This window comes from Dermacentor albipictus, chromosome 8, assembly GCF_038994185.2.
Source record: "Dermacentor albipictus isolate Rhodes 1998 colony chromosome 8, USDA_Dalb.pri_finalv2, whole genome shotgun sequence".
NCBI lineage: Eukaryota > Metazoa > Arthropoda > Arachnida > Ixodida > Ixodidae > Dermacentor > Dermacentor albipictus.
The window spans coordinates 98,504,514-98,529,427 of record NC_091828.1 but is presented as its reverse complement, the minus strand read 5'-3'; the positions used below and the strand labels follow the sequence as shown (position 1 = coordinate 98,529,427).

Sequence of the window (24,914 nt, the reverse complement as noted above, 5' to 3'; positions counted from 1 at the left end):
GTACGTTCTCATACAGTGTACAGAACCATAGGATCGGAAATAAAGAGCAAGCGCTGTTGCGTAAAACTACCGCAACCAGCTGGAACTCCACGGCCGTGAAAGGACGAAAAAAAGACCCGGAACTTTGCACGTCATGCGGGCGCTGACGGCAGGTGGCGCCACGGTGTGTATCGTTTGTATAGATACACCGGCCACTTACGTAACGTCGCGGCGGAGACGTACTTCTTTCGGGGTCAGCGTCTCTCTAGGACTCTTTTTCTTTTCTTTTTGTGCGCGAAGGCACAGGGGGCAGGTCTGGTTTTGTGGGCGGAGCTTAACTACGCTGAATTAAGTTCGCGCATAGTATATATATAACGCCGACATTTGTGCCGCGAATACGGCATAATAGGTCTTTAATAGTGCCTAACTGGTACTACTGCCTGACGGGTGGTCATGCAGTTTTTCGCATCACCACTTGAATTTTTTCTCCCATTTTAGGTTCCCGAAAGCGCGCTTCTCCACAATAAGGATGTATGTGCGGTGAAGACATTTGCCTGGTGGAGGCATTGGTCGGGATGCTCTGCTCAACTAAACTGCGCAGCTCTCTTTATCTGTTACCACTTGTTATTATAAGCTAGGGTAACTGTTTTCGCAACGACGCGAACTCCTCAACGAACGAGCACGTCCTGGAACGAGCACAATGTTGCCAGACGTGTGTTCGTGTTTCCCCCCGGTGACTCTGACACGTTAGCATACTACGTAGCGTAGACAGATAAAACGCGAATATCGTAGAGATAAGTAGAAAGCGTTATTTCGTTTCTGGCTTGGCGAATTCGCACGGTGAAGGCGTGGTTTCGGTTTAATCGCGCAGTTTCAGATCTGCGCTATCATTAGTAACAGAACAGGTGACAGCGCACAAAATCGTGCTGTCGTACCGCTGAGAGACGTTCTAGTTCATAATTTTCTGTCCACGCCTCGTTTGTACACGAGATTAGGTACCAAAACACTCGAAGAACAAGTGGCTATGCATTCACTGAATATCGCTCCGGTTTCTGTGGTTTTCTTGAGCCGTAATTTCTTGTGGCCATGCACCGTGGACACCGATGTCAGAGAAAAGCGAATCTATGTTACACATTTCTGTATTTTTTATTTTCGATATCTGCGCGAAACTAAAGCGCCATGAATGAATTGAGGTTTGTTGAAAATGTCACTTTTACTCTGAGCTGACATCAGTAAAAATTAACAGCACGCTAGCTATCGTGTTACTTTCACCTAGAAGAAACAGGCCCTTATAGGGCTTCGTAATCTCCCCAAAAATAGTCTGATGAACCTAGTCTAATGCTACAGGCGTGCCAGCGGTCCTTCAAGTTAGAGGCCGGCCACTCGAAGGAAAAACCCACTCCGAAACACACACGCTCGAGAGAGCAGCACTTCTCGAGAACTGGCACCCGGTTTTCGCACGTAGCGCCGTCTGTCATCGCTGTATTGCAAACCCCAGGCCAGCGTCAATACTCTTCCCTACCAATCTCCGTCGTCGCTACAGCTTCGGCAGCAGCATCCCTTCTTCCCGTCGTTTTACTGTGTGCTTTCCCCATCGGGGAAAAAGCGTGGGGAAGGGAGGTGAAGGGCCCCGCAGCCCCGTGACGCGGCACCGACGTCACGCCCGGTGACGTCACTCTCTGCGTCACGACCTCCGTCGTCCCATTGACGTCACTGCCCTCGCCACCCCTCTTCACCCTTCTCCGCATCCTTCTCTCTTCTTATCGGTCTCGCTCTTGCTTCTCCTGACCGTGTTGCGTCCCTCCCGGGCTTGTTTTTAGCTGCAGTCTCGGCGCAGAGACGAAAAACTCCGGGTACGAACACGCCCCTCTCCCTCGGCGTCCCTTCTCTCCGCTCTCGGAGCCCGAGCTGAGCGCGAACCATCGCTTCGTCGTCGCCGTCAACCCCGTGGCATTTTCGGGTTTCACTCCGCCCAGTGGTTGGCTGGCTCGGCGTCTTACGTTGCGCTCCGGCACTCACTCGCCCGCTCGCCTGGTCGCCAGCCCGCCCGCTCGCTCGCTTGTCCCTGGGCGCAGACACTCTCCTCCCGTGGAAGAACGGCGGGCGCTTTCGTCCATGTTGCGCGTGCATCAGCAGAAGCAGCCGCGATCGCCTGCTTAGTTCGACGGCGGTGTCGTTCGACGCTACGGTGACGGTCACGATGAAGCCGACGGAGGCAGTGGCGTCCGCGACAGGATCGCTGCGAAGCGGCAACGAAGCCGGTGTCGTCTGCTTAACGTCGTCTGCTGCCGCCGCCCGGTGAGAGGAAAAAAGAAGAGGGCCCTGCCGCTCCCACCTCGGGGCCTGCGCTGCAGTACGAAAAAAGAGAGCGACAGAGCGCCGCTTCGGTGGCGGGACGCTCCTGGCGCGTAAAGGTCAAACTGCGCTCCAGTCGACGCCGTCGGCGAGGACGGCCGGCCGGACGGTGCGGGATTCGCTGACCGTTTTCGACGCGGTTGGATACGACGGCGCCGGACAGGTGAGTGCACGCTATGATGAGCTTTGTTTTTTGTTTCTTTCTTGCGTTTTTGCCGCGCGTACGCTGACACGCAGCTTGACCTGAAGACTGGCAGGTATGTGCGATCTATTCTGACTGCATCCGGCAGCGCTTTGCGAGGTCTGGACTGGGCGGGACTGGACTCCGGGACAACAGTTTGTCATCGAGTCTTGCCCTTAGGCAGACGTCTTGTGCAGACGATGTCAAGCTCCGTTAGCGATCCATCTCGCGAAGGAAAGGAATTTGCTAATACTGGCCTAGGTGTTGTACTTGCTAGGGCGTACTCGTAGGTACGCCCCGCTTCTTAAAGGCGTTCAGTTCGGCGTGTAGTTTTGTCGCGCGCAACAGTGGTTTTCAGTCGTTCTCGTGTGCTTGCTCGTGTGACAAGAACGAATGAAAGTTATATCGGTAAAAAAAGCGACGGGGATTTGAAGTGTTGTCAAGGGGAAGTAACGCGGGCTTTGAAGATGCACCGAAATGACCCTTTAGGTTTGTCATTTTCTTGCGTTATGTGTATGCCCTAACCCCCTAATTTACAGAACAGTACTGCCAGGCGTCAGAGTGCCCTAAATAATTTACTCTAATGCTTGTTTCTGCGAGCCACTTTTGGTTTCGCTACCCAGGTGGTGGACGTGTCATGACGTCATGATACATCGGCTCGCTCAGTTCCTACGATTGCTGCAGCTGCCACGTGCGAGTACAGTTGGAAGAGTCGCACGCCGCACTCTTGCTTACTGTTTTTTTGTGTGTGTGAACAACTTCGTCGTGTATCATCTTATAAATGCACGGCTTCAGAAAACCTCGAAGGCTATGTTTTTTTGCTGACTGCATGCGCCGGAAGTGATTGCGCCGCCGGACACACGCAATGAACGCCATGTTTACGCACAACGACTTGTCAGGTGCGAGAAGCGCGTGGTACAGCTTCTGTGGAATCTCGAAAATGCGTCAGTGACTCCTTGGAGCAGAAGGCGCGAAGGCAATATCGAGGAAGGTCTCAACTCCGGCGAGATGGGAAGGAAGGAAGGAAGGAAGGAAGAAAGAAAGAAAGAAAGAAAGAAAGAAAGAAAGAAGGAAAGAAGGAAAGAAGGAAGGAAGGAAGGAAGGAAGGAAGGAAGGAAGGAAGGAAGGAAAGAAGGAAAGAAGTAAGGAAGGAAGGAAGGAAGGAAGGAAGAAAGGAAGAACTCCGGCGAGATGGGAAGGAAGGAAGGAAGGAAGGAAGGAAGGAAGGAAGGAAGGAAGGAAGGAAATCAACTTTATTCGAGGTCCTGCAGGCCACGAGAGCTTTGGGGCTCTCACGGGGTGGGCGTCTCCCACGACGGATAGGAATGCGCAACTGACGCGGCGACTGATGCGGAAATGCGACTTAGATGACGTAAGGAGCTCCACGTGTTTTCAGTTCTTTTGAGCGTTTAGACGCGGACGACAATTTACTGCCAGATACACCACGTGAGTATCAACGTTCCTGCGGCGTTGGTAACGGGAACGTTGTGTGCGCGCGACTTTGTAATAAATGAAATGCACTAAGGAAAAAACAAACTACGCGCGCAAAGCGTTACGCGACAAGATCACGCACCGAAAGAACGGCCGTATCTAAAGAGCTGCGTGCAGCGTTGACGGAAGTTAGATGTAATTCTGGGCTAACTCATCCCGCGTATCGTGGCGACCAGCGCTCTAGAACGAAGGACCATACGCCCGCGTCCCCATCGTTCAAAGCGTACGCGATACCAGCTACATGCATTTCAATATCAGCACAATTCCCTGCCAGGAACGTCACGTGGGTATCAACGCACCGCGGTGTTCGTAACGCGAAAGAGGCATGCACGTATGTTTAGAAGAAATGAAATGCGCGAAGAAAAAGACCGCGCAAAGTGTCACGCGACGAGATGCCCGACATTTTTTTATCTGTCGTGAGACGTAGATGTCGCTTTAGAACTGCTGTTGCTACGGCGGCAGCTGACGGTTTTGGTTCCGTGGTTTAAACCTATTCTTATGTTTGACTATAGGAATGCCGGTACTAAATTAAAGGCCTTGCTCAGTTAACGAAGTTACTTGTTTCAGCCTAGCTTCATTAATTTCTTCCAAAGGTTGAGCGTGTAGTTTTCCAGAAAAAGAATATACTCTGCCAGCGATACCGCGTTGGTCATACCGGTCGGTTAGCAAAGCAACCACGTCTGTAGATGACGTCGCACCTACAAAATCCAAATTTCTTTTAAATAGTTTATTATTTCATTTGCTAATCTGTTTTGTTTACATCAAGTATGATCTATTACATGTGCTATACCTTATATTGTACTTCACGTTCATACCACAGTTGTAACCGTGCCTACGGGTGAATACATGTCCTTGTCAACTACGTGCATTATTTGTAAATCAGCTTAAAAATAAACGTTCCCTGCACTACGCTCTCAAGCAAAATTGCACCCTTTTGCGACACAACAATAACTGTCATATGTCTTGTCTGCGTTTCCTTTCTTTAACGCGGCGAGCCAGGTACTTCCCAGTAACGGACGGCATGCGCGTTATCAGCACGACATAGCATTCCCGACAGGAAAGTAGCCGGCGCGGCGTTTTCAAGAAAGGAAACGCAAGCAAGGCAGATGACGATTATTGTTGTATGGCAGAGATACACCCCAAAGGGTGTAACATTGCCTAAGAGAGTACACTAAGAAAGTTTACACCCGATGTAGAATGTCGCGGCAGGCAGGGGGGCTACCGCGTATCGCTGGCTTCCCGCGTGCTGCTTGCTATCCTGCTTTTCTGCAAGTTTCTGGGACGCTTAGTCACCCCACGCTTTACGCTGTCGTGACTCCGGATTCTTCGACCGCGTTGTTCAAGGAGGAGAAAATAGGGAGAGAAAGACAGGGATGTTGGCCAGTGTAAATGCTAGCTGGGTGTATACCGCGTGCTGGGGAAAGGGGTAAAGGGAATAAAAGGCGATAAAATAAGTTTAAAGAAAAAGAAATACACACAGTAAACGCGATCCAGAGCGCTACGACTTACAAAGTCGGTCGCGCAATTCGCAAGTCCTTGAGAACCTGAGCAGAGCGTTTAAGGCCTTGAGGGCCGAAATCCGCCTGGACCAGTGTCCTGTGGAACTTTTTTTTGCCTCTGTCAAGGAGCGACCGTCCAGTTTTTGCGGGCGCTGTCGCGAGAACTTTGCCACTCCGTAACGGAGGAGGAGGAGGATGAGGAGGAGGAGGAACTTTATTATTGCAGAAACCGTTGCGCGGTTTGGGTGGTTCCCTCTGACAGGGCTCCACTGGCGATCGCGGCTCGCCGGGCCTGGCCGAGGGTCGCCAGCTGGCTTCCCAGGTCCAGTTCGGAGGGTCTCGCGTAACGGGGGACAGTCACAGAGGAAGCGCTTGGTCGTCTCCTCGCAGCCACGGTTGTCGCAAGCAGGGCTGTCGGCCCATTCCAAGGCGGAAGGAATAGGCGCGTTCGTGGATGCCACGCCGAGCCACAGTTCGAGAAACGCAACTCGACTCCTTCCTTCGAGCATTTCAGTGAAAACTCGAAGTTTATAGGTTCTCACAGGAAGTTGGCTAAGACTATCGGCGAATGTTTTTTTCTAATTCAAGCGATAGCGTCGTGGAGTGAACTGAAACATCAAGTTGCGTTTGATGAGAGCGCGTGCGAGAAGGTGAAAAAAAATCATTTTAGTGTTTCGCTTGCCAAAACCAATATATGCGGCACGCCAAAGGGGAAGGCTCCGGATCATTTTTGACCATCTGGGAGTTCTTTAACGAGCGCTTAGGTCTATGTGCACGAGCGTTTTCCCTTCTTTTTTTTTATATTTCGCCTCCATCGAAATGCGGCCGCCACGGCAGGAATCGAACCCAGGACCTCGAGCTCAGCAGCGCAGCGACATAGAGACTGGGCTGTGCTCGCGGTGGGTGACAAATGCCTGACGACGAATGCTTGGGGGCGACGAGGAAAAGCCGACGATGGAATGGCGATCACGGATACAAATAAATGACAACCACGGATCGACGGTGGTGGTCTTATTTATTTATTTATTTATTTATTTATTTATTTATTTATTTATTTATTTATTTATTTTGGCGGCGTCCGCGTTCACGCCACCTGTCGTGCTCCTATGCGGGCCAGATACCGACAAACGACCGAAATTGGATGACGTACCGCAAGAATCCCATAGCACCTAAGAGAGAAAGAAAGAAACGTTTATTGTACGAAACAGTGTCCCGAGCGAGGACGGGTATCACCCTAAGGTGGGAAGGCTCCTTAGTCCAGGAACCCTCTGGCTTCGACTGCCCTCCTGGCCCTGGCGACGAGTTGTCGTTGGTCTTCCAGGTCCCCGAGGGTTAGCTTGGCCTCCCACGTTTCGAATGGGCCGTTTGCTTCTATTGCTCGTTTCGCGTGCGTCTCTGGTTGCATTTCGCTGCCTTCCTGCCACGGGCATTCCAGGAGCAAGTGTGCCAGAGTGTCGGGTACGTTGCAGAGTGGGCGGAGGCAGCCGTAGAGCGTCGGGTAGAGGCGATGCATTATCATTCCGTGCGTGTACGTACTACTTTGCAGGCGTCTGAGGATCAGGCTTTCTTCTCTGTAAAAAAAAAAAAAAAATAGAGAAGCAAAAATGTGCAGATCTCAGGCACTGCGCTAATCAACGTTGGTATGAGGGCGACGGTGACTGCAATGAGATAACAATGACATGCACAATGGCGACGACGACGGCAATGACATCGATGGCAATGACATCAATACGACACGACGACGGGATATAGGCGCGAGACGCTTCTCATCAAGAACAGCGTGGTAGCGACGCGCGGGTTTTACACACTCGGCGACAGGACGTTGCCAACGTTAGAAGATGAGAACGATAATGGCCCGAAGCACGGGAAGAAGCAGCGAAAGCCTCACAAAATAGGCAAATAGCCGCCACCCTTGTGTAGTCGTTCGTTCTTCCTCCCGACACTGTAAGATCTGCGGGTCATTACGGCAAGTTCAAGTTCATATAGTGACGAGGCCGTAAGTTAGGAGTAATCGCTCATAATGGTTTAGATAACTAAAGTAACATACCTGTTAGGGCGAATGTTTTAATTTTCGAAATGCTACGGCAGCCGATGCCCAAGGCACGTCCAATTGTACTAGTAATCATGGAAGCGCGAAGGAAGAACAAGAATGAGGGAGGCATATACGGACAAGCGTTGGACCGTACCCTGTCCAGTCCTTCCTGCTTTTTTTTTTACTTCATGCTAAAAGTTTACTAGCCTTGGGTTCTAGAGTCTCGCTTGATGCCCAATTACCTTGTGTCCAGGGATGACCGCCGGTCTTATGAAATATTTGTTCTCAAAATCTGACGGGATATACTTATATTCGTGTTCCGCACACTTATGTCCGACATGAAGTACGGCGTAGGCTGTCCTAAAATAAACCAAAAAACAGTAAGCGGAATGACAATGAATTTCGCAGTAAGCTTTCGGAATGATGGCTGTCGCTAAAACACGCTTCCAAATAAGAATGCAGCGTGCGCGGATGTCTTATATTGTGGGCTGTTAGGAACGGCTTTAATGACCTAAATGACCCATATATACTTGACTTAAAGCGCAAAAAAATGAGTACACGAGAAGGACGCAATACCTCCTGTCTGGTCTTCTTTCTTGTGTCCTTGTTTTTTTTTTTTTTCGCTTTAAGTCGAGTACGAACTCTTCCAAGCTCCCCCAAATTTCAGTTGTTGTAGGCTTCAATGACATGTTTTACGCGGATTTGTGATCTTAGCAGCTGATGCGTTACGACTTGTCATATATAAGCTTCGGTTAACTGCACGCAAGGCTCACGGTGAGAGAGTGGAACGACACTTTGCATATTATAGTGGCACACCTTGTGTATCAAGTTGTTGCTGTATGCAGGCCAGACGTGCAGGAAGTACCTGACAATTTAAACACTAATTGCTGCTTGGATAAAGTATAGAGGCCTCCAAATCGGGCTTCATGTTATAGACGACATTGAGGTGCATAAAAACCGGTTACTCTTCATCCTGCGGCGCACATCATAGGCACATGCAGTCAACCCCACAAAACTCAACGTGAAATTTATTAGCTGTATACTGAGACAGCCGGTTCTAATGTGGTCTACTTTCTCATTTGTATGCGCTGTTATGCAACAGGTTTGGCACCTCAAAGTGCTGATCTTAGCGCAGTAAACCTAATTAACGCAAAACGCACAGTAGCGTTTTTTAACACACAACATGAGCGAAGTTTCATAGCTCACTAAACCAATTACTAATTAATTCATTATGTACACTAATTACATTACCTTAAACAACATTTTCATTTTTTGGTATGAACGTACTCTCCACGTTCAGAAATAGATGTGATCGAGTTGCCCGGAATCTTCCTTGATGTGGAACGGAATTCGGTGATAGTGGGGGCTAATTTCGCTTGTGCGACAAACAAACGTTGATTATACGTTCAGAAACGCAGTGTATAGCCTACTTGCCAGAGCACATGTTTATTTCATATCGTCATAAAACGAAAGGAAAAGTGGACACTTGCGTGGTCGCCTTATACAGCTATGCAGGTCAACTAATCAGTGACGTCACAGAGAGCCATACAAACGCCTTTGTCCCATCTAGGTGTAATGCCACAACACGTTCCAGTTACGTTTTGGCGCGTAATTGTACTTCGGTCGGCTGCCCCACAGTTGGTCGACGAGGAACAGCGCTGAAGAGCTTGCTGCGCCACGAGCTCGCGTACTATAAACAGCGATGTTTTTTTCTATTTTTGCTCCCCAAAACGCAGCTCACATTTAGAAGTCGTGTATTGACGCTCAAAGACGTGCACGTCAATCGAGGCAACAGGACTGCACGATTACCTGGCGTGATGCGGACGCCAGAGTATACTATTAACAGAAATTCAAAACGCGAATGATTCCGAAACTACTCCAATGCGTTGTTTCGTTTCCAGGTTGACCCGCTGCATTTGCGACTGTGGCTTAATTGAGACTCGAAAATGTTCACTTGGGGCTACTCCGTGCTTCGAAACCAGCTACCGAGCGATAACATGTTGCACTTCCGTGCAATTAAGCGTGAAACGGCGTTGTGATCGATCGTTTCCTGTTCTTGTTTAAATTCACGCTTACGGTACACGTAGAGCGTCCTAATTCGCGTACACTTTTCAAGTTCGCGACTACGCGGTTGGACAGTGCCATGTGACATGGGCGAAGGATGAAAGTCGATGAAAATACGGGACATATACACTGTTTCGTCGTTCATTTATTCTTTCTTTTCGTATCTCTCTTTTGTTTTTCTGTATGCTTGTTACGTCTTGCTGCACGAGAACAGCTGTGAACCCGCGCCTTGTTGCCCACCTTTCAGTCATCCGCAGCTTTGCAAATGGTTACAGTTCAAAGTAAGAGTGCAGAGCCGCACATGAAATGTGAATACATGCGTTCTGCTACACCTCTGCGTGTGACACGTGACAATCACAACGTTCGCCGACCGTACCCTCGTGTTGCTGAGGCATTGTCTCACAACTTGCGTCTTCGTTAATTTCGCGATAAGAGGCTGTTTACAAGAAGGCAAAGTGCCCCAAGAAAGAGGATGATGATGATGATGATGATGATGATGATGAGGAGGAGGAGGAGGAGGAGGAGGAGGAGGAGGAGGAGGAGGAGGAGGAGGAGGAGGAAATAACTTTATTGGGTCCCGAGGAACCCCTCCCCACCCACTCTTGGTTTAATGGTCGGCAGGGGTCGCGGGCCGCAACCACGTTGGGACGGGAAGCCCGTGAGCCCGATTCGCGCCGATGCCCCAGCTCCAACACGTCAGTGCTTGTCGCGGATGTATTCTTTTTTTTCTTTCTTTTTTCCTTATTCGGGCCAGTTTGGCTTATTAAATCTTCTTAACGCTTGCCGAGTTCGGTCTATGGCTCTTTCAGAATACCAGTGTAGTCCATCTTTAACGACAGAAGATTAAACTTGACCCGAGCAGACGGCCGTCAAAATCCGTATGACGTCACGGCGAGGATGCGAGAACTTCAACATGGCATCGCCGCTAGCATTTGTTTTTTTTTCTTGCGTCTTGTCTGGATACCCAAGCCTCTTATCTTTTGCTGTTGTTGAATCGTAATTGACTAATACAGCAGAACATTATTTATCTCATTAATAGCCCTTTGACATTGCCGTCGCAGTAGAACCTTTACGACCTCTGCGTGATAGGATGTGTAAACAAGTTCTCATGAGGGCCTAAGCAAGCGCTGTCATATACTCGTTATAACCATGTAACCAACACGGTATGTGTCCGCATAACCAACGTCGTTGCACCACCCACGGAAGAAGACCATCCTCGAATCGCTTTGGGCACCGATATATTGACAACTCGTCGCAATGGGCACGGCCTTATAGTGCCTTTTCGCGTCCCAACGGTTGCGGATGACAGTCTCGCACTCAACGAATTGAGCTCGCCATTGACTGAAAGGTCAAGACGACATTTGAAACTCTGACTGACGCGTACGCGTCATTCAGAGGCGTTCTGCGGAAATCCTGAGCGACCATGAGCCGCGTCTTCGATTCCAACCTACAAAGCTTCGGTTGTCCTTTCACGAAGTCTCACTCCTTAACTTTTTTTTCTTATTCCGCTTCGGCAATAGCACCGTTGTTCGAGAAAAAAAAGAAAAACGGAAGGGCGTAATGCCAGGCAGGCTATCACCGCCACATCAGCCGTTCCCACCTTTGTCATCTGCGAACGTGGGTGACGGAGACGGACAAATGGTGGAGGGCGTTGTGGGCCTCTCCCTCGCGTGGGAGCCCTGGCCGACGCCTTCGAGCTGCCGGCCGGTCGTCGTCTGCTCGTTCGATAAATGGGAGGGCCCTCTGTCCTTTGCCTGTGTTGTGCTACGCCCCACCCCTGCCCTGTATTCAAGGTCTGACACGTGCGTAGCAGCGTTTTTTTTTTCTTCGACGGATATATGCTATTATGTCCGGTTTTCAAATTTCCATTTCATGTTCGTCTGCTCAGCTCACGTTTCACTTCTGCGTGTTTGGTTTTCTTTTTCGCATTGGCTGTCTCTGCTCGTCTGTTCTGCGAATTTGCTTTTGTTTGAGATTGATAGATACGTGCAGACGACAGACGAAGGGACATCTGACGGTACAGACGGACAGAAGCAGACGGGCAGAAACGCTGTCCGTCTGTTCTGCCAGTTTCCGTCTGCCTAGTAGATTCGGTCACTGTCCGTATACTCTGCGCGTACCTGTCCGCATTAGATTTCATCTACACAGATCAGCAGGCAATGAGAGATAGCGTTTTTCTCGCTCGTGCTATATACACCAGCCCCTTCGTCTGTATCGAAAGTGTGACGCATTGTCCGCGCTTGCTTTCCTTTTTCATATCTGTTATTGCTTGTCAGGGTGTCAAAATTTTCATTTAATGACCGTGTGATTCGCTCGCGCTTGACTTCCACTTGTTCGTTACTTCTGAAAATGTTATTTCGTTGTCTGCGTCCCTGGCCCGTCTATTTAGACTATTTGCGCCTTCCCGGTCAGTCTGCTTCTGTTACTCTGCAGGATCCTCGAGCATGTCGTCTGTGCGTCATCTGTCTCAAATAAAAGCAAAAAGAACATCGATAATAATTTTTTCCCCTCGGTCATCTTACTTATACTCTTGCCAGCTAGACATGAAAAATCGGGCGCTTAGTTCGCAGTTTTACCACAGTAGCGCGGTTTTTGTGGTCATGTCTTCCGTAGGCCTTCAGTACATCAGGATGCAACGGAAGCGACGTCGTATCTGAGTAGACATGGTCTACTCAGATACCACCTAGTCTACCCACTTCAGGCCGGACGTGTAGCCGTTTCAGACTCAATCGCCCCCCTCCACTGGAAGTGTTTGGTTCTCCGCCCTTTGTCTCATTTCGGCAGCAAGGTTTGGCCGTCGTCCCGGCGGTCTTCTTGAGATTGGCTTTCGATATCGAGGGGTGAAGGACCAGCCACCAACGCCGTCCCGTCTTTATAAGGCGCAGAGTTTCCCGCAAATATCCCTAAATGGCACTGTGGAGCTGGCGTCTACGCTTGGTGGCGCAACCTACCGCCCCGTTCCAAAGAGGACGCTCATAACATACATACATACGTACGTACGTACATACATACATACGTACATACATACGTGGGTGCGTGCGTGCGTACGCACATACATACATACATACATACATACATACATACTACGGAAGCTGCAAGCATGGTGATGATAATGCACAGTGCGGGGATTTGCATAAAAAATTGGAAGACGCTTAAGCTTCGCCTTAAAGAGTGGAACGCGATAGCGTTATCGCACCCCGTTCGCACCGCCTACTCAAACGCGCTACGCCAGCCAAACGTCGCGATCGGCAGAGATAGCCGGGCCCCGACGCGCCATGAAGGCGGACGCGGTCATGGGGCGAGTGGCACGCCACGTGTCGGAGCAGCGCCGTACATTGCGAGGAGGGGGGTCTTCTGTGTTTGCCGCAAGATGGCTCTGCGTATGCGCAGAGCGCAGAAGAAGTTTAGCGGAAACGTACTTCGGTACTCGTGAAACTGCGACTTCTGTAAGTTACATGGTCATAATTACCGAAATACACCACAGTATAACTTTCTACGGCACGTTTCTAAGGCAGCACCGCATTCACTAGAGGCGATTTTGTCCCGTTTTGAAGGAACGAACTCGTGGCTGAGTGGAAGCGTCTCCGTCTCACACTCCGGAGACCCTGGTTCGATTCCCACCAGCCCATCTTGCAAGATGATTTTTATTTATGAAGTCCCTTCTGCGATTTATCGCTCCCGGCCAACGCCGCGGACGCCGACACCGACAACACCGGCTTTTCTGCGACACGAGCTCCTCAACGCTGTCGCGTTAAAACTTCGTCCTTCCCTTCGCAAGGAACCCGAACGAAGGCATACATAAGGCTTCATGAATCCGGCCCCAGATTTCTCGTAACGCTCTCCGTGCAACGTTTATTAAAAACCGCGATCGCTTTGAAACGACTGCCGCAACAACAACAGCAAGGGTGACAGCACAAACACTCGACGTGAACGTAATCGCTCGTTCGCTTTTTACGAAATAACTCGTCCAGGAGAGAGAGGGGGGCGAGGGGGGGTGGTGGTAACGCGACTGGCGTTCGTCGCGTGGTTCCCAAACCCCGTCGCAACCGCCAACGCTGTTTTCCACGGGTTTATGTTTCTTTTCTGGGTGGCCACCGCCAGTAGAGCAGAAGGGTTTGAAGAGACGAGGAGGACACACAACAGGCAGGAGACGGAGCTAGGAGACACGAGAGAGAGAGAGAGAGAGGGAACATACGCGAGGTGTTCTAGATAGAGGGAGAGGAGGTGCGGGTGACGCGGCGAGATGGTCGTGCCAAAATGGAAGCTGTGTTTGCTGCATGGTCGCCGGTGGCGGCGGCGATGGGGTATTTTTAGCCCAGGCACGCGGTATAAGAAAGACAGCATCGCGAACCTCCGAGAAAAGAACATCTCGGACAGTTGGGGGCGCGCGCGCGCGCGAGGGGAAAGGGGAGGGGGGGAGCAGGCCAGCCGCTTCTTGGAGGTCGGAAGTGGCGGTCGACGGAGACGCACAACCTACACACAACCGGTGACGTTCGTCTCGATCCACGGGACCCTCCGACTCGTCTTCGTCGTCGTCGTCTTTCTCCGGGGGGAACGCGCAGTCGGAACGGGGCTAGCTCGACTCCTCGACCCCCCTCACCCCCAATCCCCTCCTTCCCCCTCGATAAATCCGCTGACTTTCTTTATTTTCGTTCCGTGTTGTTTATCTTTGCTCTTTGTTTTCATTCTATTTCTCGCTGGCGGCCGCGGAGCTGCGAGAAAGTGTGTGTACGAGTGTCGCGTGAGTCAGCACCAGCTGCGGGATCCTGTCGAACCCATTAAAAATAGTCTGGCGGAGGAGAGTGACGGCTGCCGTGCCACTGAGAGTCAGTGGAACACGAGGTCCCCGTGTGTTGTTCTTGTTCTGTTTTGTGGGGGCGCTGCGGGCCGGGTGTCGCTCCTCAGCCGAAGTTTCGCTCGCTTGCGTCATCGTGCCCTGCATCTCTGTATTCCCTGGCTTTTTATAAGCTCGCTAGTTCGGTGTGCAGGTATCGCTGCTGTGAACGACGAACCAGATGGGATGTTATGGGACTGCGTGCGCGTGGGTGTCCCGGTCGTTGCCTGAGTTTCCGTTGCGCTAGTCTAAGCGCGTGTGCGTCTGTTATCGTCGCAGAGCTTTTCCGTGATGTCCAAGCGTTGCAGATGCATGCATTGCAGCGAGCAGACCGACAGTGGGAAGGTGCAAACCATAGAGTTTCTCACTACATTGCCTAGAGGGAAATCTGGCGCTGCTGCGCCGTGGTATGCATGGGAATGCCGGTATATTGTGACTTCGGATTGTGCATCGTTCTCGGAGAGACGGGACACCTTGAAGACGGGCTTGGCAAGCACCCATCCGTCTGTCACAATAATTCATTTTCTACTAAAACAGCACGTGAAAAGCTGTTTTGGTTTTATTATTACGCAAAAACATGTTTTGTTAAACTATATTAACTTGTTATTGCGTGAACGACTATATGTTACGTAAAAAGTGTCAGCGGGCCGCTAAAGTCGGAGGACAGACGTCAAGTTTCGCGCACGCTGTGAAACAGTTTGTCGTCTGTTCTCGCTTTTCTTCGCTTGGTCATGCATTGTAGGTGAGTAAAAATGTAATATGCGTGAATGGAAACATTTTATGAAGATTTTACTTTGAGAACGCGTTATTTGTGTAGCCATATCCACGTTTTAGACGAAGCCTCTTACAACACCAGCCAACACGAGCCTCGCAGACACATGTGCTGTCATTCCCATGACGGCACAGTACCCCCTTAAGAAACCCCCATAGACGGTGGCGCCAGATTTCCCTCTAGGTGTTATAATGAGAAACTCTATGGTGCAAACACTTTCTGTCCTCGTAACACGAGACACTGTTGTGCTCACCAGAGGGCACTGTAAGTGGTTTTTCCCCTACGCTACAGCGAAAATCCGTAGTCTACTCAGCTGAGTGGAGTGCAAAGGAATTCTCCCAGTGAGACCTGCGTTGGTAACGTACACCTTCCAGAAGCTCTTGGACTTAAATTGGACGGCAAGATGAGCCGGTCAGCTGTCAAGCAAGATACGTTTAGAGTATTGGCAAAAAAAAAAAACGAAAGAAGCAGGGAAGAGATTGATACGATCGGATCCGTTACAGGCATAGGTAGCAGTACAAGTTAGGTAGAGAAGTATTGGGGAAGAGAAAAAAGACCAAAGAGATGTACGGGGAAACGCTAGAATGAAAAGCGTGTGTCGCATACCTGATTAAGCCAAGCAGGCTGGGTGACGTCGCCGCCCCATTTCTAAGGGGATGTCAAAAAGTCCTCCTCCTCCTCCTCCTCCTCCTCCTCCTCCTCCTCCTCCTCCTCCTCCTCCTCCTCCTCCTCCTCCTCCTCCTTATCATCATCATCATCATCATCATCATCATCAACTCTGCGATGAGGATAGCCGGAGCTTTGAAAGGGTGTTGTCCTCGGGCTGTAAGCGTATCAGGAGCGACGGGCGCTTGGCTGGCCGGCCGCACAGGTTGATGCGCCTCCCTACCCAGAGACGCATCGACGGGTTGGGTTTCCGAGTTCCGATAGGACTTGTTGCCGGGGCATGCTGGCTGTGGTCCTTTCAACACGCGTTAGCGCAAGAGACGCAGCACGTAAAGGAAGGACAGGACTCATTGCTGGACTTCAACTGAGTTTAATCGTAAGCCAAAGCCTGACAAGGCAAGCACACGTCATCAGTGTGTCAGCTGAAATTCATTGCGGCAAAGACAACCATATCTACATCACTGTCACAGGCAGAGAGAGAGAGAGAAACAGGAAAGTGAGAAGGTTGACCAGGAGAAAGTACGTTTTCCTACTCTGCATGAGGGATGGATGGATGGATGAAAAACTTTATTAGGGTCCTTTAGGGCGCGCCCTAGCGCGCAGCGGGCCGCTCCCACGTCGGGACAGAGAGGCCGAGCCTCTCCGCTGCGTCGCGGGCCCGTTGGACAGCCCATAACTGTTCTCCGAGGTGTGTAGGACAGCATCCCAGCGTGAAGAAGTGTTACTTTCATCGCCGCGTAACGCGGGGCATCGCCAGCGCATGTGAGGTAAGTTCGCTAAGTCATTGCATAGTGCAGATGCATTTGTCGTCTGAATTTCCGGGTACATCTTGTGAAGAAGTAGAGGGTTTGTGTAAGCCCCCGTCTGTAGAAGCCTTAGTGCCAAAGCCTGAGGTCTATTGAGTTTGCAATGTGAGAGGGGGTAGGTCCTCCGAGCCAAGTAAAAGTGCTCGGTAATTTCGGTGTACGACGAAGGAGAGTCCCGATTGTCAGTACCCCCGGCGTCACGCTGCCCGGTAGCTACGCGGTTGATGATCCCTCGCGCAGCTCCGTGTGCCGACTCGTTGAGGTTGGGCGGGGCACCCACGATCTGTCCCATGTGAGCTGGAAACCATGCATGAGGGAAGGAAAAAAAATGGATTTACGGATACGAAGAGAGCATAAATCCGTATAAGAAGGGGCGGAGAGCGCCATTTCTGAATGGTGTAGACGTCAGTTATTTTGGACACCGCCTATAGTCGAAATCCACTACAGCGAAACCACCTTGTATAACGAAGCGTCGATTACGTCCCGGCAGAATTCATATCTTTCATGCGGTCTGCGAGCGACCTTGCAACTAAGATCACTACAGCGAATTTCGCCTGTACAACGAAGGAACGTAGACGTCCGCCGACGCCTGATTTGTCTTGCTTTACAACGAACTCCGCGTAGCAGTGACGTCACTGCGCTCCGCTGACGTCACCGAGGTGGGCTCTGCGCAAACGCGCAACGCACGTCGCAATTAAGGCAGCAGAAGTCGGAAGTAGCCCTGCTGCAAAGCTCCAGGAATCGCTCTCAACTCGTACGCTATGCTTGTCGGTGACGCATCAGCAGGTTGCCATCGACGGCTGACTAACACCTACCGACGACGTCTTCAACGCCATCCACGGCGGAGAGGACGCGAATGTCGACGAAGGCAACAACAGTGATATGAAGGTCGAGATCCTGCAAACGAACCAAGATTTTTTTGGCGGCAAGGGAGTCAGTCGACACAGTGTCGTTCGACGATCTCGGCATTGCGCTGAGTACGTCTCCTGCATTTCGCCGCGGAGCATGCCGGGAACGTCGCTGCAGTAAGGTTGGCTGCAGTATGCAGACAGTGTGCACAAAAGAGTGTGCAGACAGTATGCACAAACTTATCAGCGACATGTTTTACGAAGTCTCTGTCGAATTCGTGCTGAATTAAATCGCGGCCTGCTCTGTTGTGAGTGGTGTACGGTGCGCGACCTTTATACCGAAGTAACCTTTATAGCGAAGCATTTTGGAGGCTTCGAGCGTTTCGCTCTAAAGAGGCGTTTGACTGCATTTGTAATCCTAAACCGAATGGTCGGAGTACGTACACCCGTGAGCAAAAGTATACGGACCAGGCATTGCTCAATAAAACTCATTTTCTGCTCTGTCAGTTAATGTAACCTGAAATTAAAGACTGCAGTGAAAACTCGGCATTACGAATTTTCTAGTGTACTCATCAGTTTCCGTTTATGCATGTTAATTACGGAGAAATTCTTTTTTTTTTCGGCGACCCCGTGGTCCGTATAATTTTGCTCACGGGTGTACCTGCCCTCCGTGGGCGTAAACTTATTAATTATTCAATTATGGGCTTCTACGTGCCAAAACCACTATCTGGTTATGAGGCACGCTGTGGTGGGGGACTCCGGAAATTTCGACCACCTGAGGTTCTCTAACGTGCACCTAAATCTAAGTTCACGGGTGTTTTCGCATTTCGCCCCCATCGAAATGCGGCCGCCGTGGCCGGGATTCGATCCCGCGACCTCGTGCTCAGCAGCCTGGGCGTAAACTAGCGGAAAAATGAAGCGCAGGTGTGCAGCCGACTGTCACGTGGCCGTCGCGCCAACGTGTCATTCCGTTGTCGTCACACGTGGGACGGGCACACGGTGGTAATCATTCTTTCGGAAAGTGAGGCTGACGGCACACTGACACGCTGTTCTTTCGGCCTATCGATGGCAAAGTCTTTGCATAATCTCGCTGCCCAAGCCGATCGGCGACTCGTTTTTTTTCCAAATACGCGCACTTGAATCCAGGCCGCCCTACAATCTATCTACCGCATTCCCGGCAGTGCACTGCCAGACGGCGCTGCCGTTTTCCAGGTGCAGTGCCAGCTAATCCGCAGATTTTCTCTGATACGTCAAGAGATAGATAGATAGATAGATAGAGAAAGCAAGGACAGGAAAGGCAGGGAGGTCAACCAGAAGGGCATCCGGTTTGCTACCCTACCCTGGGGGTGGGGGAAAGGGGAATAGAAAGAGGGAAGGGGATTAAGTGAGCACTGAGTGCGTGTGGGCGGGACGCTACGCACAGGGACACTACAAACGGCCTCTTAAACCGGCGCACTTCAAGCATTTCACCACTGCACGAATCGCTTTTCGTGCCAGTGACGGGTGTGGCCACAGTCCGAATATCTTTGACTCGGTGAACGGTGTTAAGTCCAGTCGGCGCAAAGTTGCCCGCAGGGAGAGGCGTTGCACGTCGTAGCGGGGACAGGTACACAATACGTGCTCGATGGTCTCCCTCGCACCCACAGGAATCGCACATCGGGTTCTCGGCCATTCCCGAACGATAGGAGTATGAGTTCGTGAACGCTACTCCCAGCCACAAGCGGTACAGCAAGGTTGCTTCGCCGCGGGAAAGGTTAGATGGCAGTTGTAGCCGTAGCGTGGGGTTCAGTTTATATAATCGGCGGCTGAAGGCACCTGAACTCCAGAGACCTTGCGAAAGCACCGTGTTAGCCCTTGCGGGTCAAGGTGAACACGTGACGCTGCACCGGGGTCTGCAGAAGAACGCGGTTAATCCCCAGAGGACGAGTTTCACTGCCAGACCTCCCCTCCCCGCCTCTCCACGTTTTTTTGTCGCACGCTGTAGCAGATCGCGTTCTGGTGGAAAGGTTAACGGTCAGCTCACTACTGCGTACCCGCCACGTACTACAACGCGCACTGCCTCCCCTGCGCCCATTCCGCGATTACGGCGAGAATGCGCGCTCTTCCGCGGTATACGTGTGCCTAAGTTGGACCCCGCCCAAGGTGACATCACTCGCCGTAATGGATTCGGCGGCGAGGGCGGGGTGGTGACGCCGTTGGAGCACGTAATTTCCAAGTGGAGTAGTGACGGGATCGTTTTTTTGTTTTTGTTTACTTGTGTGGGTTTCTTTCCTCCTTTTTCTTTCCTCCCCTCGTTTGAAGGTGGCCAGGTCGGCCTTTGGTTATGCTTCGCCTCATCAATACCGTGCAATGCAGAAAAAGCTGCTTCGCGGGTCGCGTCTGCGAATTGGTAACTCGTAGGGGCGGCCGGTTTTGATCCGTTTACGACGAGATGCTCCTTTCTTTTTTACACGTGCATCATAGAGCCTGGTATACGCGGGCGTTTTCTGTTTCGGCATTGCGCTTCCATCGGAATGCGGCCGCCTCGGCTTGGAAGCGGGCCCACGATCACGTGCTCGGCATGGCAGCGTGATCGCCTCGTGCTTTTCCCGTTCTTACGCGGCTGGCGCGTTTTGCCTAGCTTTCGCTCCACTGCGCGGAACCGGTGAAACGGAGTACGCATATCCAGGCCCATCATTCTGAATCCTACCGAACACCCTTTTGTTTCTTGTTCCCGTATTTTTTTTTTTACCTTTCCTCCACACTGTCATCGGTCAAGCTGCGCGACGAGCCGGTTATAATGAACTCGCGATCTGATACCGAGGAAAATTAGACACGTGTAACGAAATCGGTGTACGGGGACGGCGACAAATCTGTGCGCTTCCTGGTGCTCGCCGTTACAGTGGCGGTCGCGCACAGGGGCGTGGTCCCGCGGGTAGACCGTTAGCGGTCGCGCGGTGGGCTTTACCACCTCATTAGTTTAGTCAGTCCCGGCAGGGGATCGAGGTCGCGCTAACGCGCCGTCTGATGAACGGTCAATTGCTCGGGGGTCGTTAAATTAATGGTATGTACGGGGGCGCGGAAGCCTCCGGCTTAGGGCGAACCGCGCGGTTAGAGCGTCTCCGATTTTGGTTGCCGTGCAGATTTTGCACCCGACTAGCCGTCACAGTGTGCAAGGAGGTATGCATATATATGGTATGCATACCTCCCATATGCACACTGTATGCACAGTGTGCATATGGGAATACCTATAAGTGAGGTATGCATATTAGAGGTATGCATATATATGCTATGCATACCTCCTATAGGCATACCTCCTATGCGCACACTGTGTGCACAGTGTATATAGCGCACTATATGCACACTGTATGCACAGTGTGCATATAGGAGGTATGTATATATATGCTATGCATACCTCCTATACGCACACTGTATGCACAGTGTATATATAGTGTATAATATAGCACACTATATGCATACTGTATGCACAGTGTACATGTAGGAGGTATGCAAACGTCGCTTCGATAAAATGAGTGTGCAAGGTCGCCCGTGACCATACATACGCGCGCGCAGCTGTCGAGGCGTCACAATCTAAGTGTGCCATCGCATACTTGTGGAGATTGTGGTGCGAAGTTCTCGCCTGTCTTTATTAATTTCTTTTGGGCATGAGCTGCAGCGTCTTATTCAGCCGCTTACATCGTGCAGCCTTGGAGGTGGCCATGGGGGGTCGACTTTCAAGTCGCCATATATATGTATATGCTATCGCGAAATTCATTGCCTGTCCGTAATCGGGGTACATTGTATCCATGCAATTTTTCTTAAGTGGACCGAGCGCTGTTGGCTTTTGTCGTGGTTTTCCGGGGTCACTATATCGTTATATACACAGGGCTCTGTGCTAGAACCCCTGCTGTTCTTAATATATATTAATTATCTACCACTTAATGTCTCCAGATATATCCGCGTATTTGCTGACGATTGTTTTGTCTACCGTGCCATGACTATATCATCGGTGGCCAAATATTGCTTCAGAACGACCTAAACAATATTCTAAATTTGTGTAATGACTGGCTGATGCTACTAAATCCTTCTAAATGCTAAGTTATGTCAGTGAACCGCCGTCGAAATCCTCTCGTATTCTCTTACGTAATAGAAAACAAGCCTATTGAACCAGTTAAATCTTTCCAATACTTAAGCATCGCTATTTCTCACGACGTTGACTGGTGTCCGCATGTGCATAACTTTGCGACATCTGCTAACAAAAAGCTGTTTTTTTAAACACCACTTAGGAAAAGCTCCTCCTCACGTAAAACTACTAGCATACAAATCGTTGATCAAGTCTAAACTTAGGTACGCTTCTGCTATCTGGTGCCCGCCTGAAGTTTAGTTTACTAACGCCCCTGAAGCCGTACAGAATCGCGCTACAGGTTCATTCACTCAGCATATTCTTGCATCAGCGTGTCGTCCTTAAAAGCAGACTCTGATTTACAAACTCTTTCGTATCGCCCTTGCATCGCGAGCCTATAATTATTTCACAATTTTTTTTACACTCCTCTCGCCATCGCACCATAAATTTCACCGCTGACACGAACATCACGTCGCACAGGTCATTCATTAAGTGTCGCTCGCCCCAAAACGCGCACTGTCACTTTTTCGTCTTCTTTTTTTTTCCTCGTGTAGTCGTAGACTGGAACGGCCTTCCTTACGACATCGCTGCCACCACCAGTTCATCTGCATTCACGTAGGAAGTGTCGGCGATTCTCTCACCTTAACTAATATTGTTTGAACTGTTGTTTTAACGCCACCCCTCATGTAATACCCCGTGTGGGGTCTTTAAAGAAAGAAAGAAAGAAAGAAAGAAAGAAAGAAAGAAAGAAAGAAAGAAAGAAAGAAAAAGAAAGAAAGAAAGAAAGAATAGTTGTCATGATCTAATGTCGTGTGCCCGAAGGTCGACCAACAACGAAACGCTTTACTGCTACAGTAACTGGGACTGCACCGACTACTGCACGCGTGACCCCCACGCCGAGTGTTGGAGGCCACGTGACGTGCAGGTGCTGCATAGGACGAGAGCGAAGGCGAGCCGCGAGGGCTGCGTGGTGCCTTGATGCGCGCGGCGTTCCCGCGCGTGCGCGTAGTGTTGGAGGTCACGTGATCTCCCGAGCTTCGGGGGGGGGGGGTGCGACGAAGGCGAAACGGTAGAGGGAGCGGCAGCACGGAACGTTCGCTCCGGGAACGAGCTCGCACGCCTCCCCGCCAACTGGCCGTCGTCGTCTCGTCGGCGCTGTGACAGCGAGTGTTCGCTCGGGGGTCATCGAGTGATGCGGAACGAGCCTCCCCCGCCAACTGGCGATCGTCGTCTCGTCGGCGCTGTGACAGCGAGTGCTCGCTCGGTGGACATCGAGTGAATTCCGGCTGCGCGTGCCTTTGAGCGCGTTACCCCACGCGTGTTCAGTTACAACGCGGCTGTTTACCGATGTTTATATACTGCGCATCAGAATACGAGCCTCATTTCGTGTAGTATTGTAACATATCCCGCTGTCGCTGCCGAGGCGCTGCCCTTCGGGTGAAACTTCGAATTTGGCACGCACGAAAAGTTTCGGCGGTAAGGGATCACGGCGGCCCTGCATTATTGATCGTCTTGGGAGACTGTCAATACGTTCGAGCCTCCTGCGTCCTCCTGCGTGTGTGTCTGCATTCGGCCGAGCTTCATCTGCGGGACTTAGGTCCTTCGGAGAAGAACCAACTCTACTGAAGCCGCCTTTTTCTCTCGCTGTCCGCCCCGTAATCCGCACGCTCCATTCGCATCTGCCGTCTCGACGGTTACGCAGCCTAACCGGCGCACTCGCAACGTACACTCTAAAGATTTTTACACCTCTATGAGTGCAGAAGGGGTGTTTGGTTGTCCCATGGCAAACACCCTCACGTTTAAGGGTTAAGATCAAATTGTTGGTGGGAACCATTGATCGTGTCTTGTTCGCCGACTTTTCCTTGGAAGTAAAAAGGATGACAGCTGTGTGACAGGTGACATAAAAGTGCATCAAACCAAGTTTCAAATATGCCGCTATCGAATTCTCCTGTCGAGTTTCTCCGTGCGCCCAAGGCTGTAAGAATGCTTACATAGTTTTCAATTGCGTTTTTTCTCGTCGCACGTCTAGCTAGAGTTACTTTGACGTCCTCCATAAATTTTAGGCGCCCTAGCAGTAGGGGTGTTACTCATGGGACAGGCAAAGACCATTAAGAGTGTAGAACCTTTTACTGTGTGTCTTGCAAATAAGCTTGCTGGTTTCCCGTCGCTTTCAACGAACGCCTCGCGTCACCGCACCTCCCGTCTCTGCCTCACTGGCTGGCTAGCCGCCATGAGGTCAACCAGCGAAGCCATGTTGCACACGGCTACGCGCACGGCGGAGTGGCTTTCCCTGCACGCGTGCTCGTCCGGCCGTGTAGTTCCATGTCGGCGTTGCCGGCTCGACACGTTTAACTTGTCTCATGCTCCAAATTTCTCCACATCTCAATTTCTCCAAATTCAGACCACGGCACGTAACACCTCGTTGTAACGGCTCTCGGGAGATCTCGTGACAGTTCAGAGAGCCGGCTTTCTCGAGAAAAAGAAACTATACTGAACGCCTTTTGTCGCCGTCGTATACCTATGTTGCGTTCGACCACAAATGCGTAGTAGGTCCGTCGGTCCACCATATATGGCAAGGTTACTGGCCTTTTCGAGGTTTTCGGAAAGTTTATTTGTTTGTTTGTTTGTCTGTTTGTTTATTTGTTTATGTAAGTACGGCGATCTTATGAAGATCTTAGCAGCGTGATACACAGGTAAGTGCACCGAAAAAAAAAAGGCAAAAGAGAGTTTCATTACGAAACAAGTTACTGTGAACGTGAATGTAGAAAAAGAAAACACGACCGGCATCGTCATTCTGATGATTTTCGTTTCTGTCAAATTATTGCGAAAAGAAGTGAAAGGCGGCGCAACTTACAATGAAAAAAAAATAAAAAAAGGGAAACGGACAATCTCGACCAGAACAAAATCCTGTCTCCGAAGGTATCTTTCGAAATTCGAGAACGAATCCTGTGTTACTCTCTTGTTGGACACCTTATTCCACTCCACTGTTGTGCCGTGAAAATTCGAATACATTCATTCATTCACCTCACGCGGTAATACTAAATACAAACCGTCACGATTGACACCGCGGAGCCCCGAAAATAAGCTGGCTCACACCAGCAGAAAGCTTGTTGTTGACAGGAAACGAATCTAACTTCGGTCGGGCGCCCTATAAACGGCCAAGATCAATCCCAACGAACTATCCTTGGCTCGTCTTCTGTCTTGGAATCCGAGGCCTTTCGTGACAGTAAAAGAGGGGGGGGGGGGAAAGAAAAGCAGACGACGGGGCGCTATATTTGTACCAGA

At 50.7% G+C, this 24,914-nt stretch overlaps 1 protein-coding gene across 1 annotated transcript in view; it reads left to right on the top strand.

The window, feature by feature from the left end:
- The first annotated feature begins 1,281 nt into the window (after nucleotides 1–1,281).
- The window catches only part of LOC139048882 (serine/threonine-protein kinase SBK1-like), a 57,799-nt gene continuing 34,166 nt past the window's right edge, over nucleotides 1,282–24,914 (top strand). The window contains exon 1 of the mRNA XM_070523794.1: nucleotides 1,282–2,497. The gene's annotated coding sequence lies outside the window, so the exon portion shown is untranslated. The remainder of the gene's footprint in view (nucleotides 2,498–24,914) is intronic.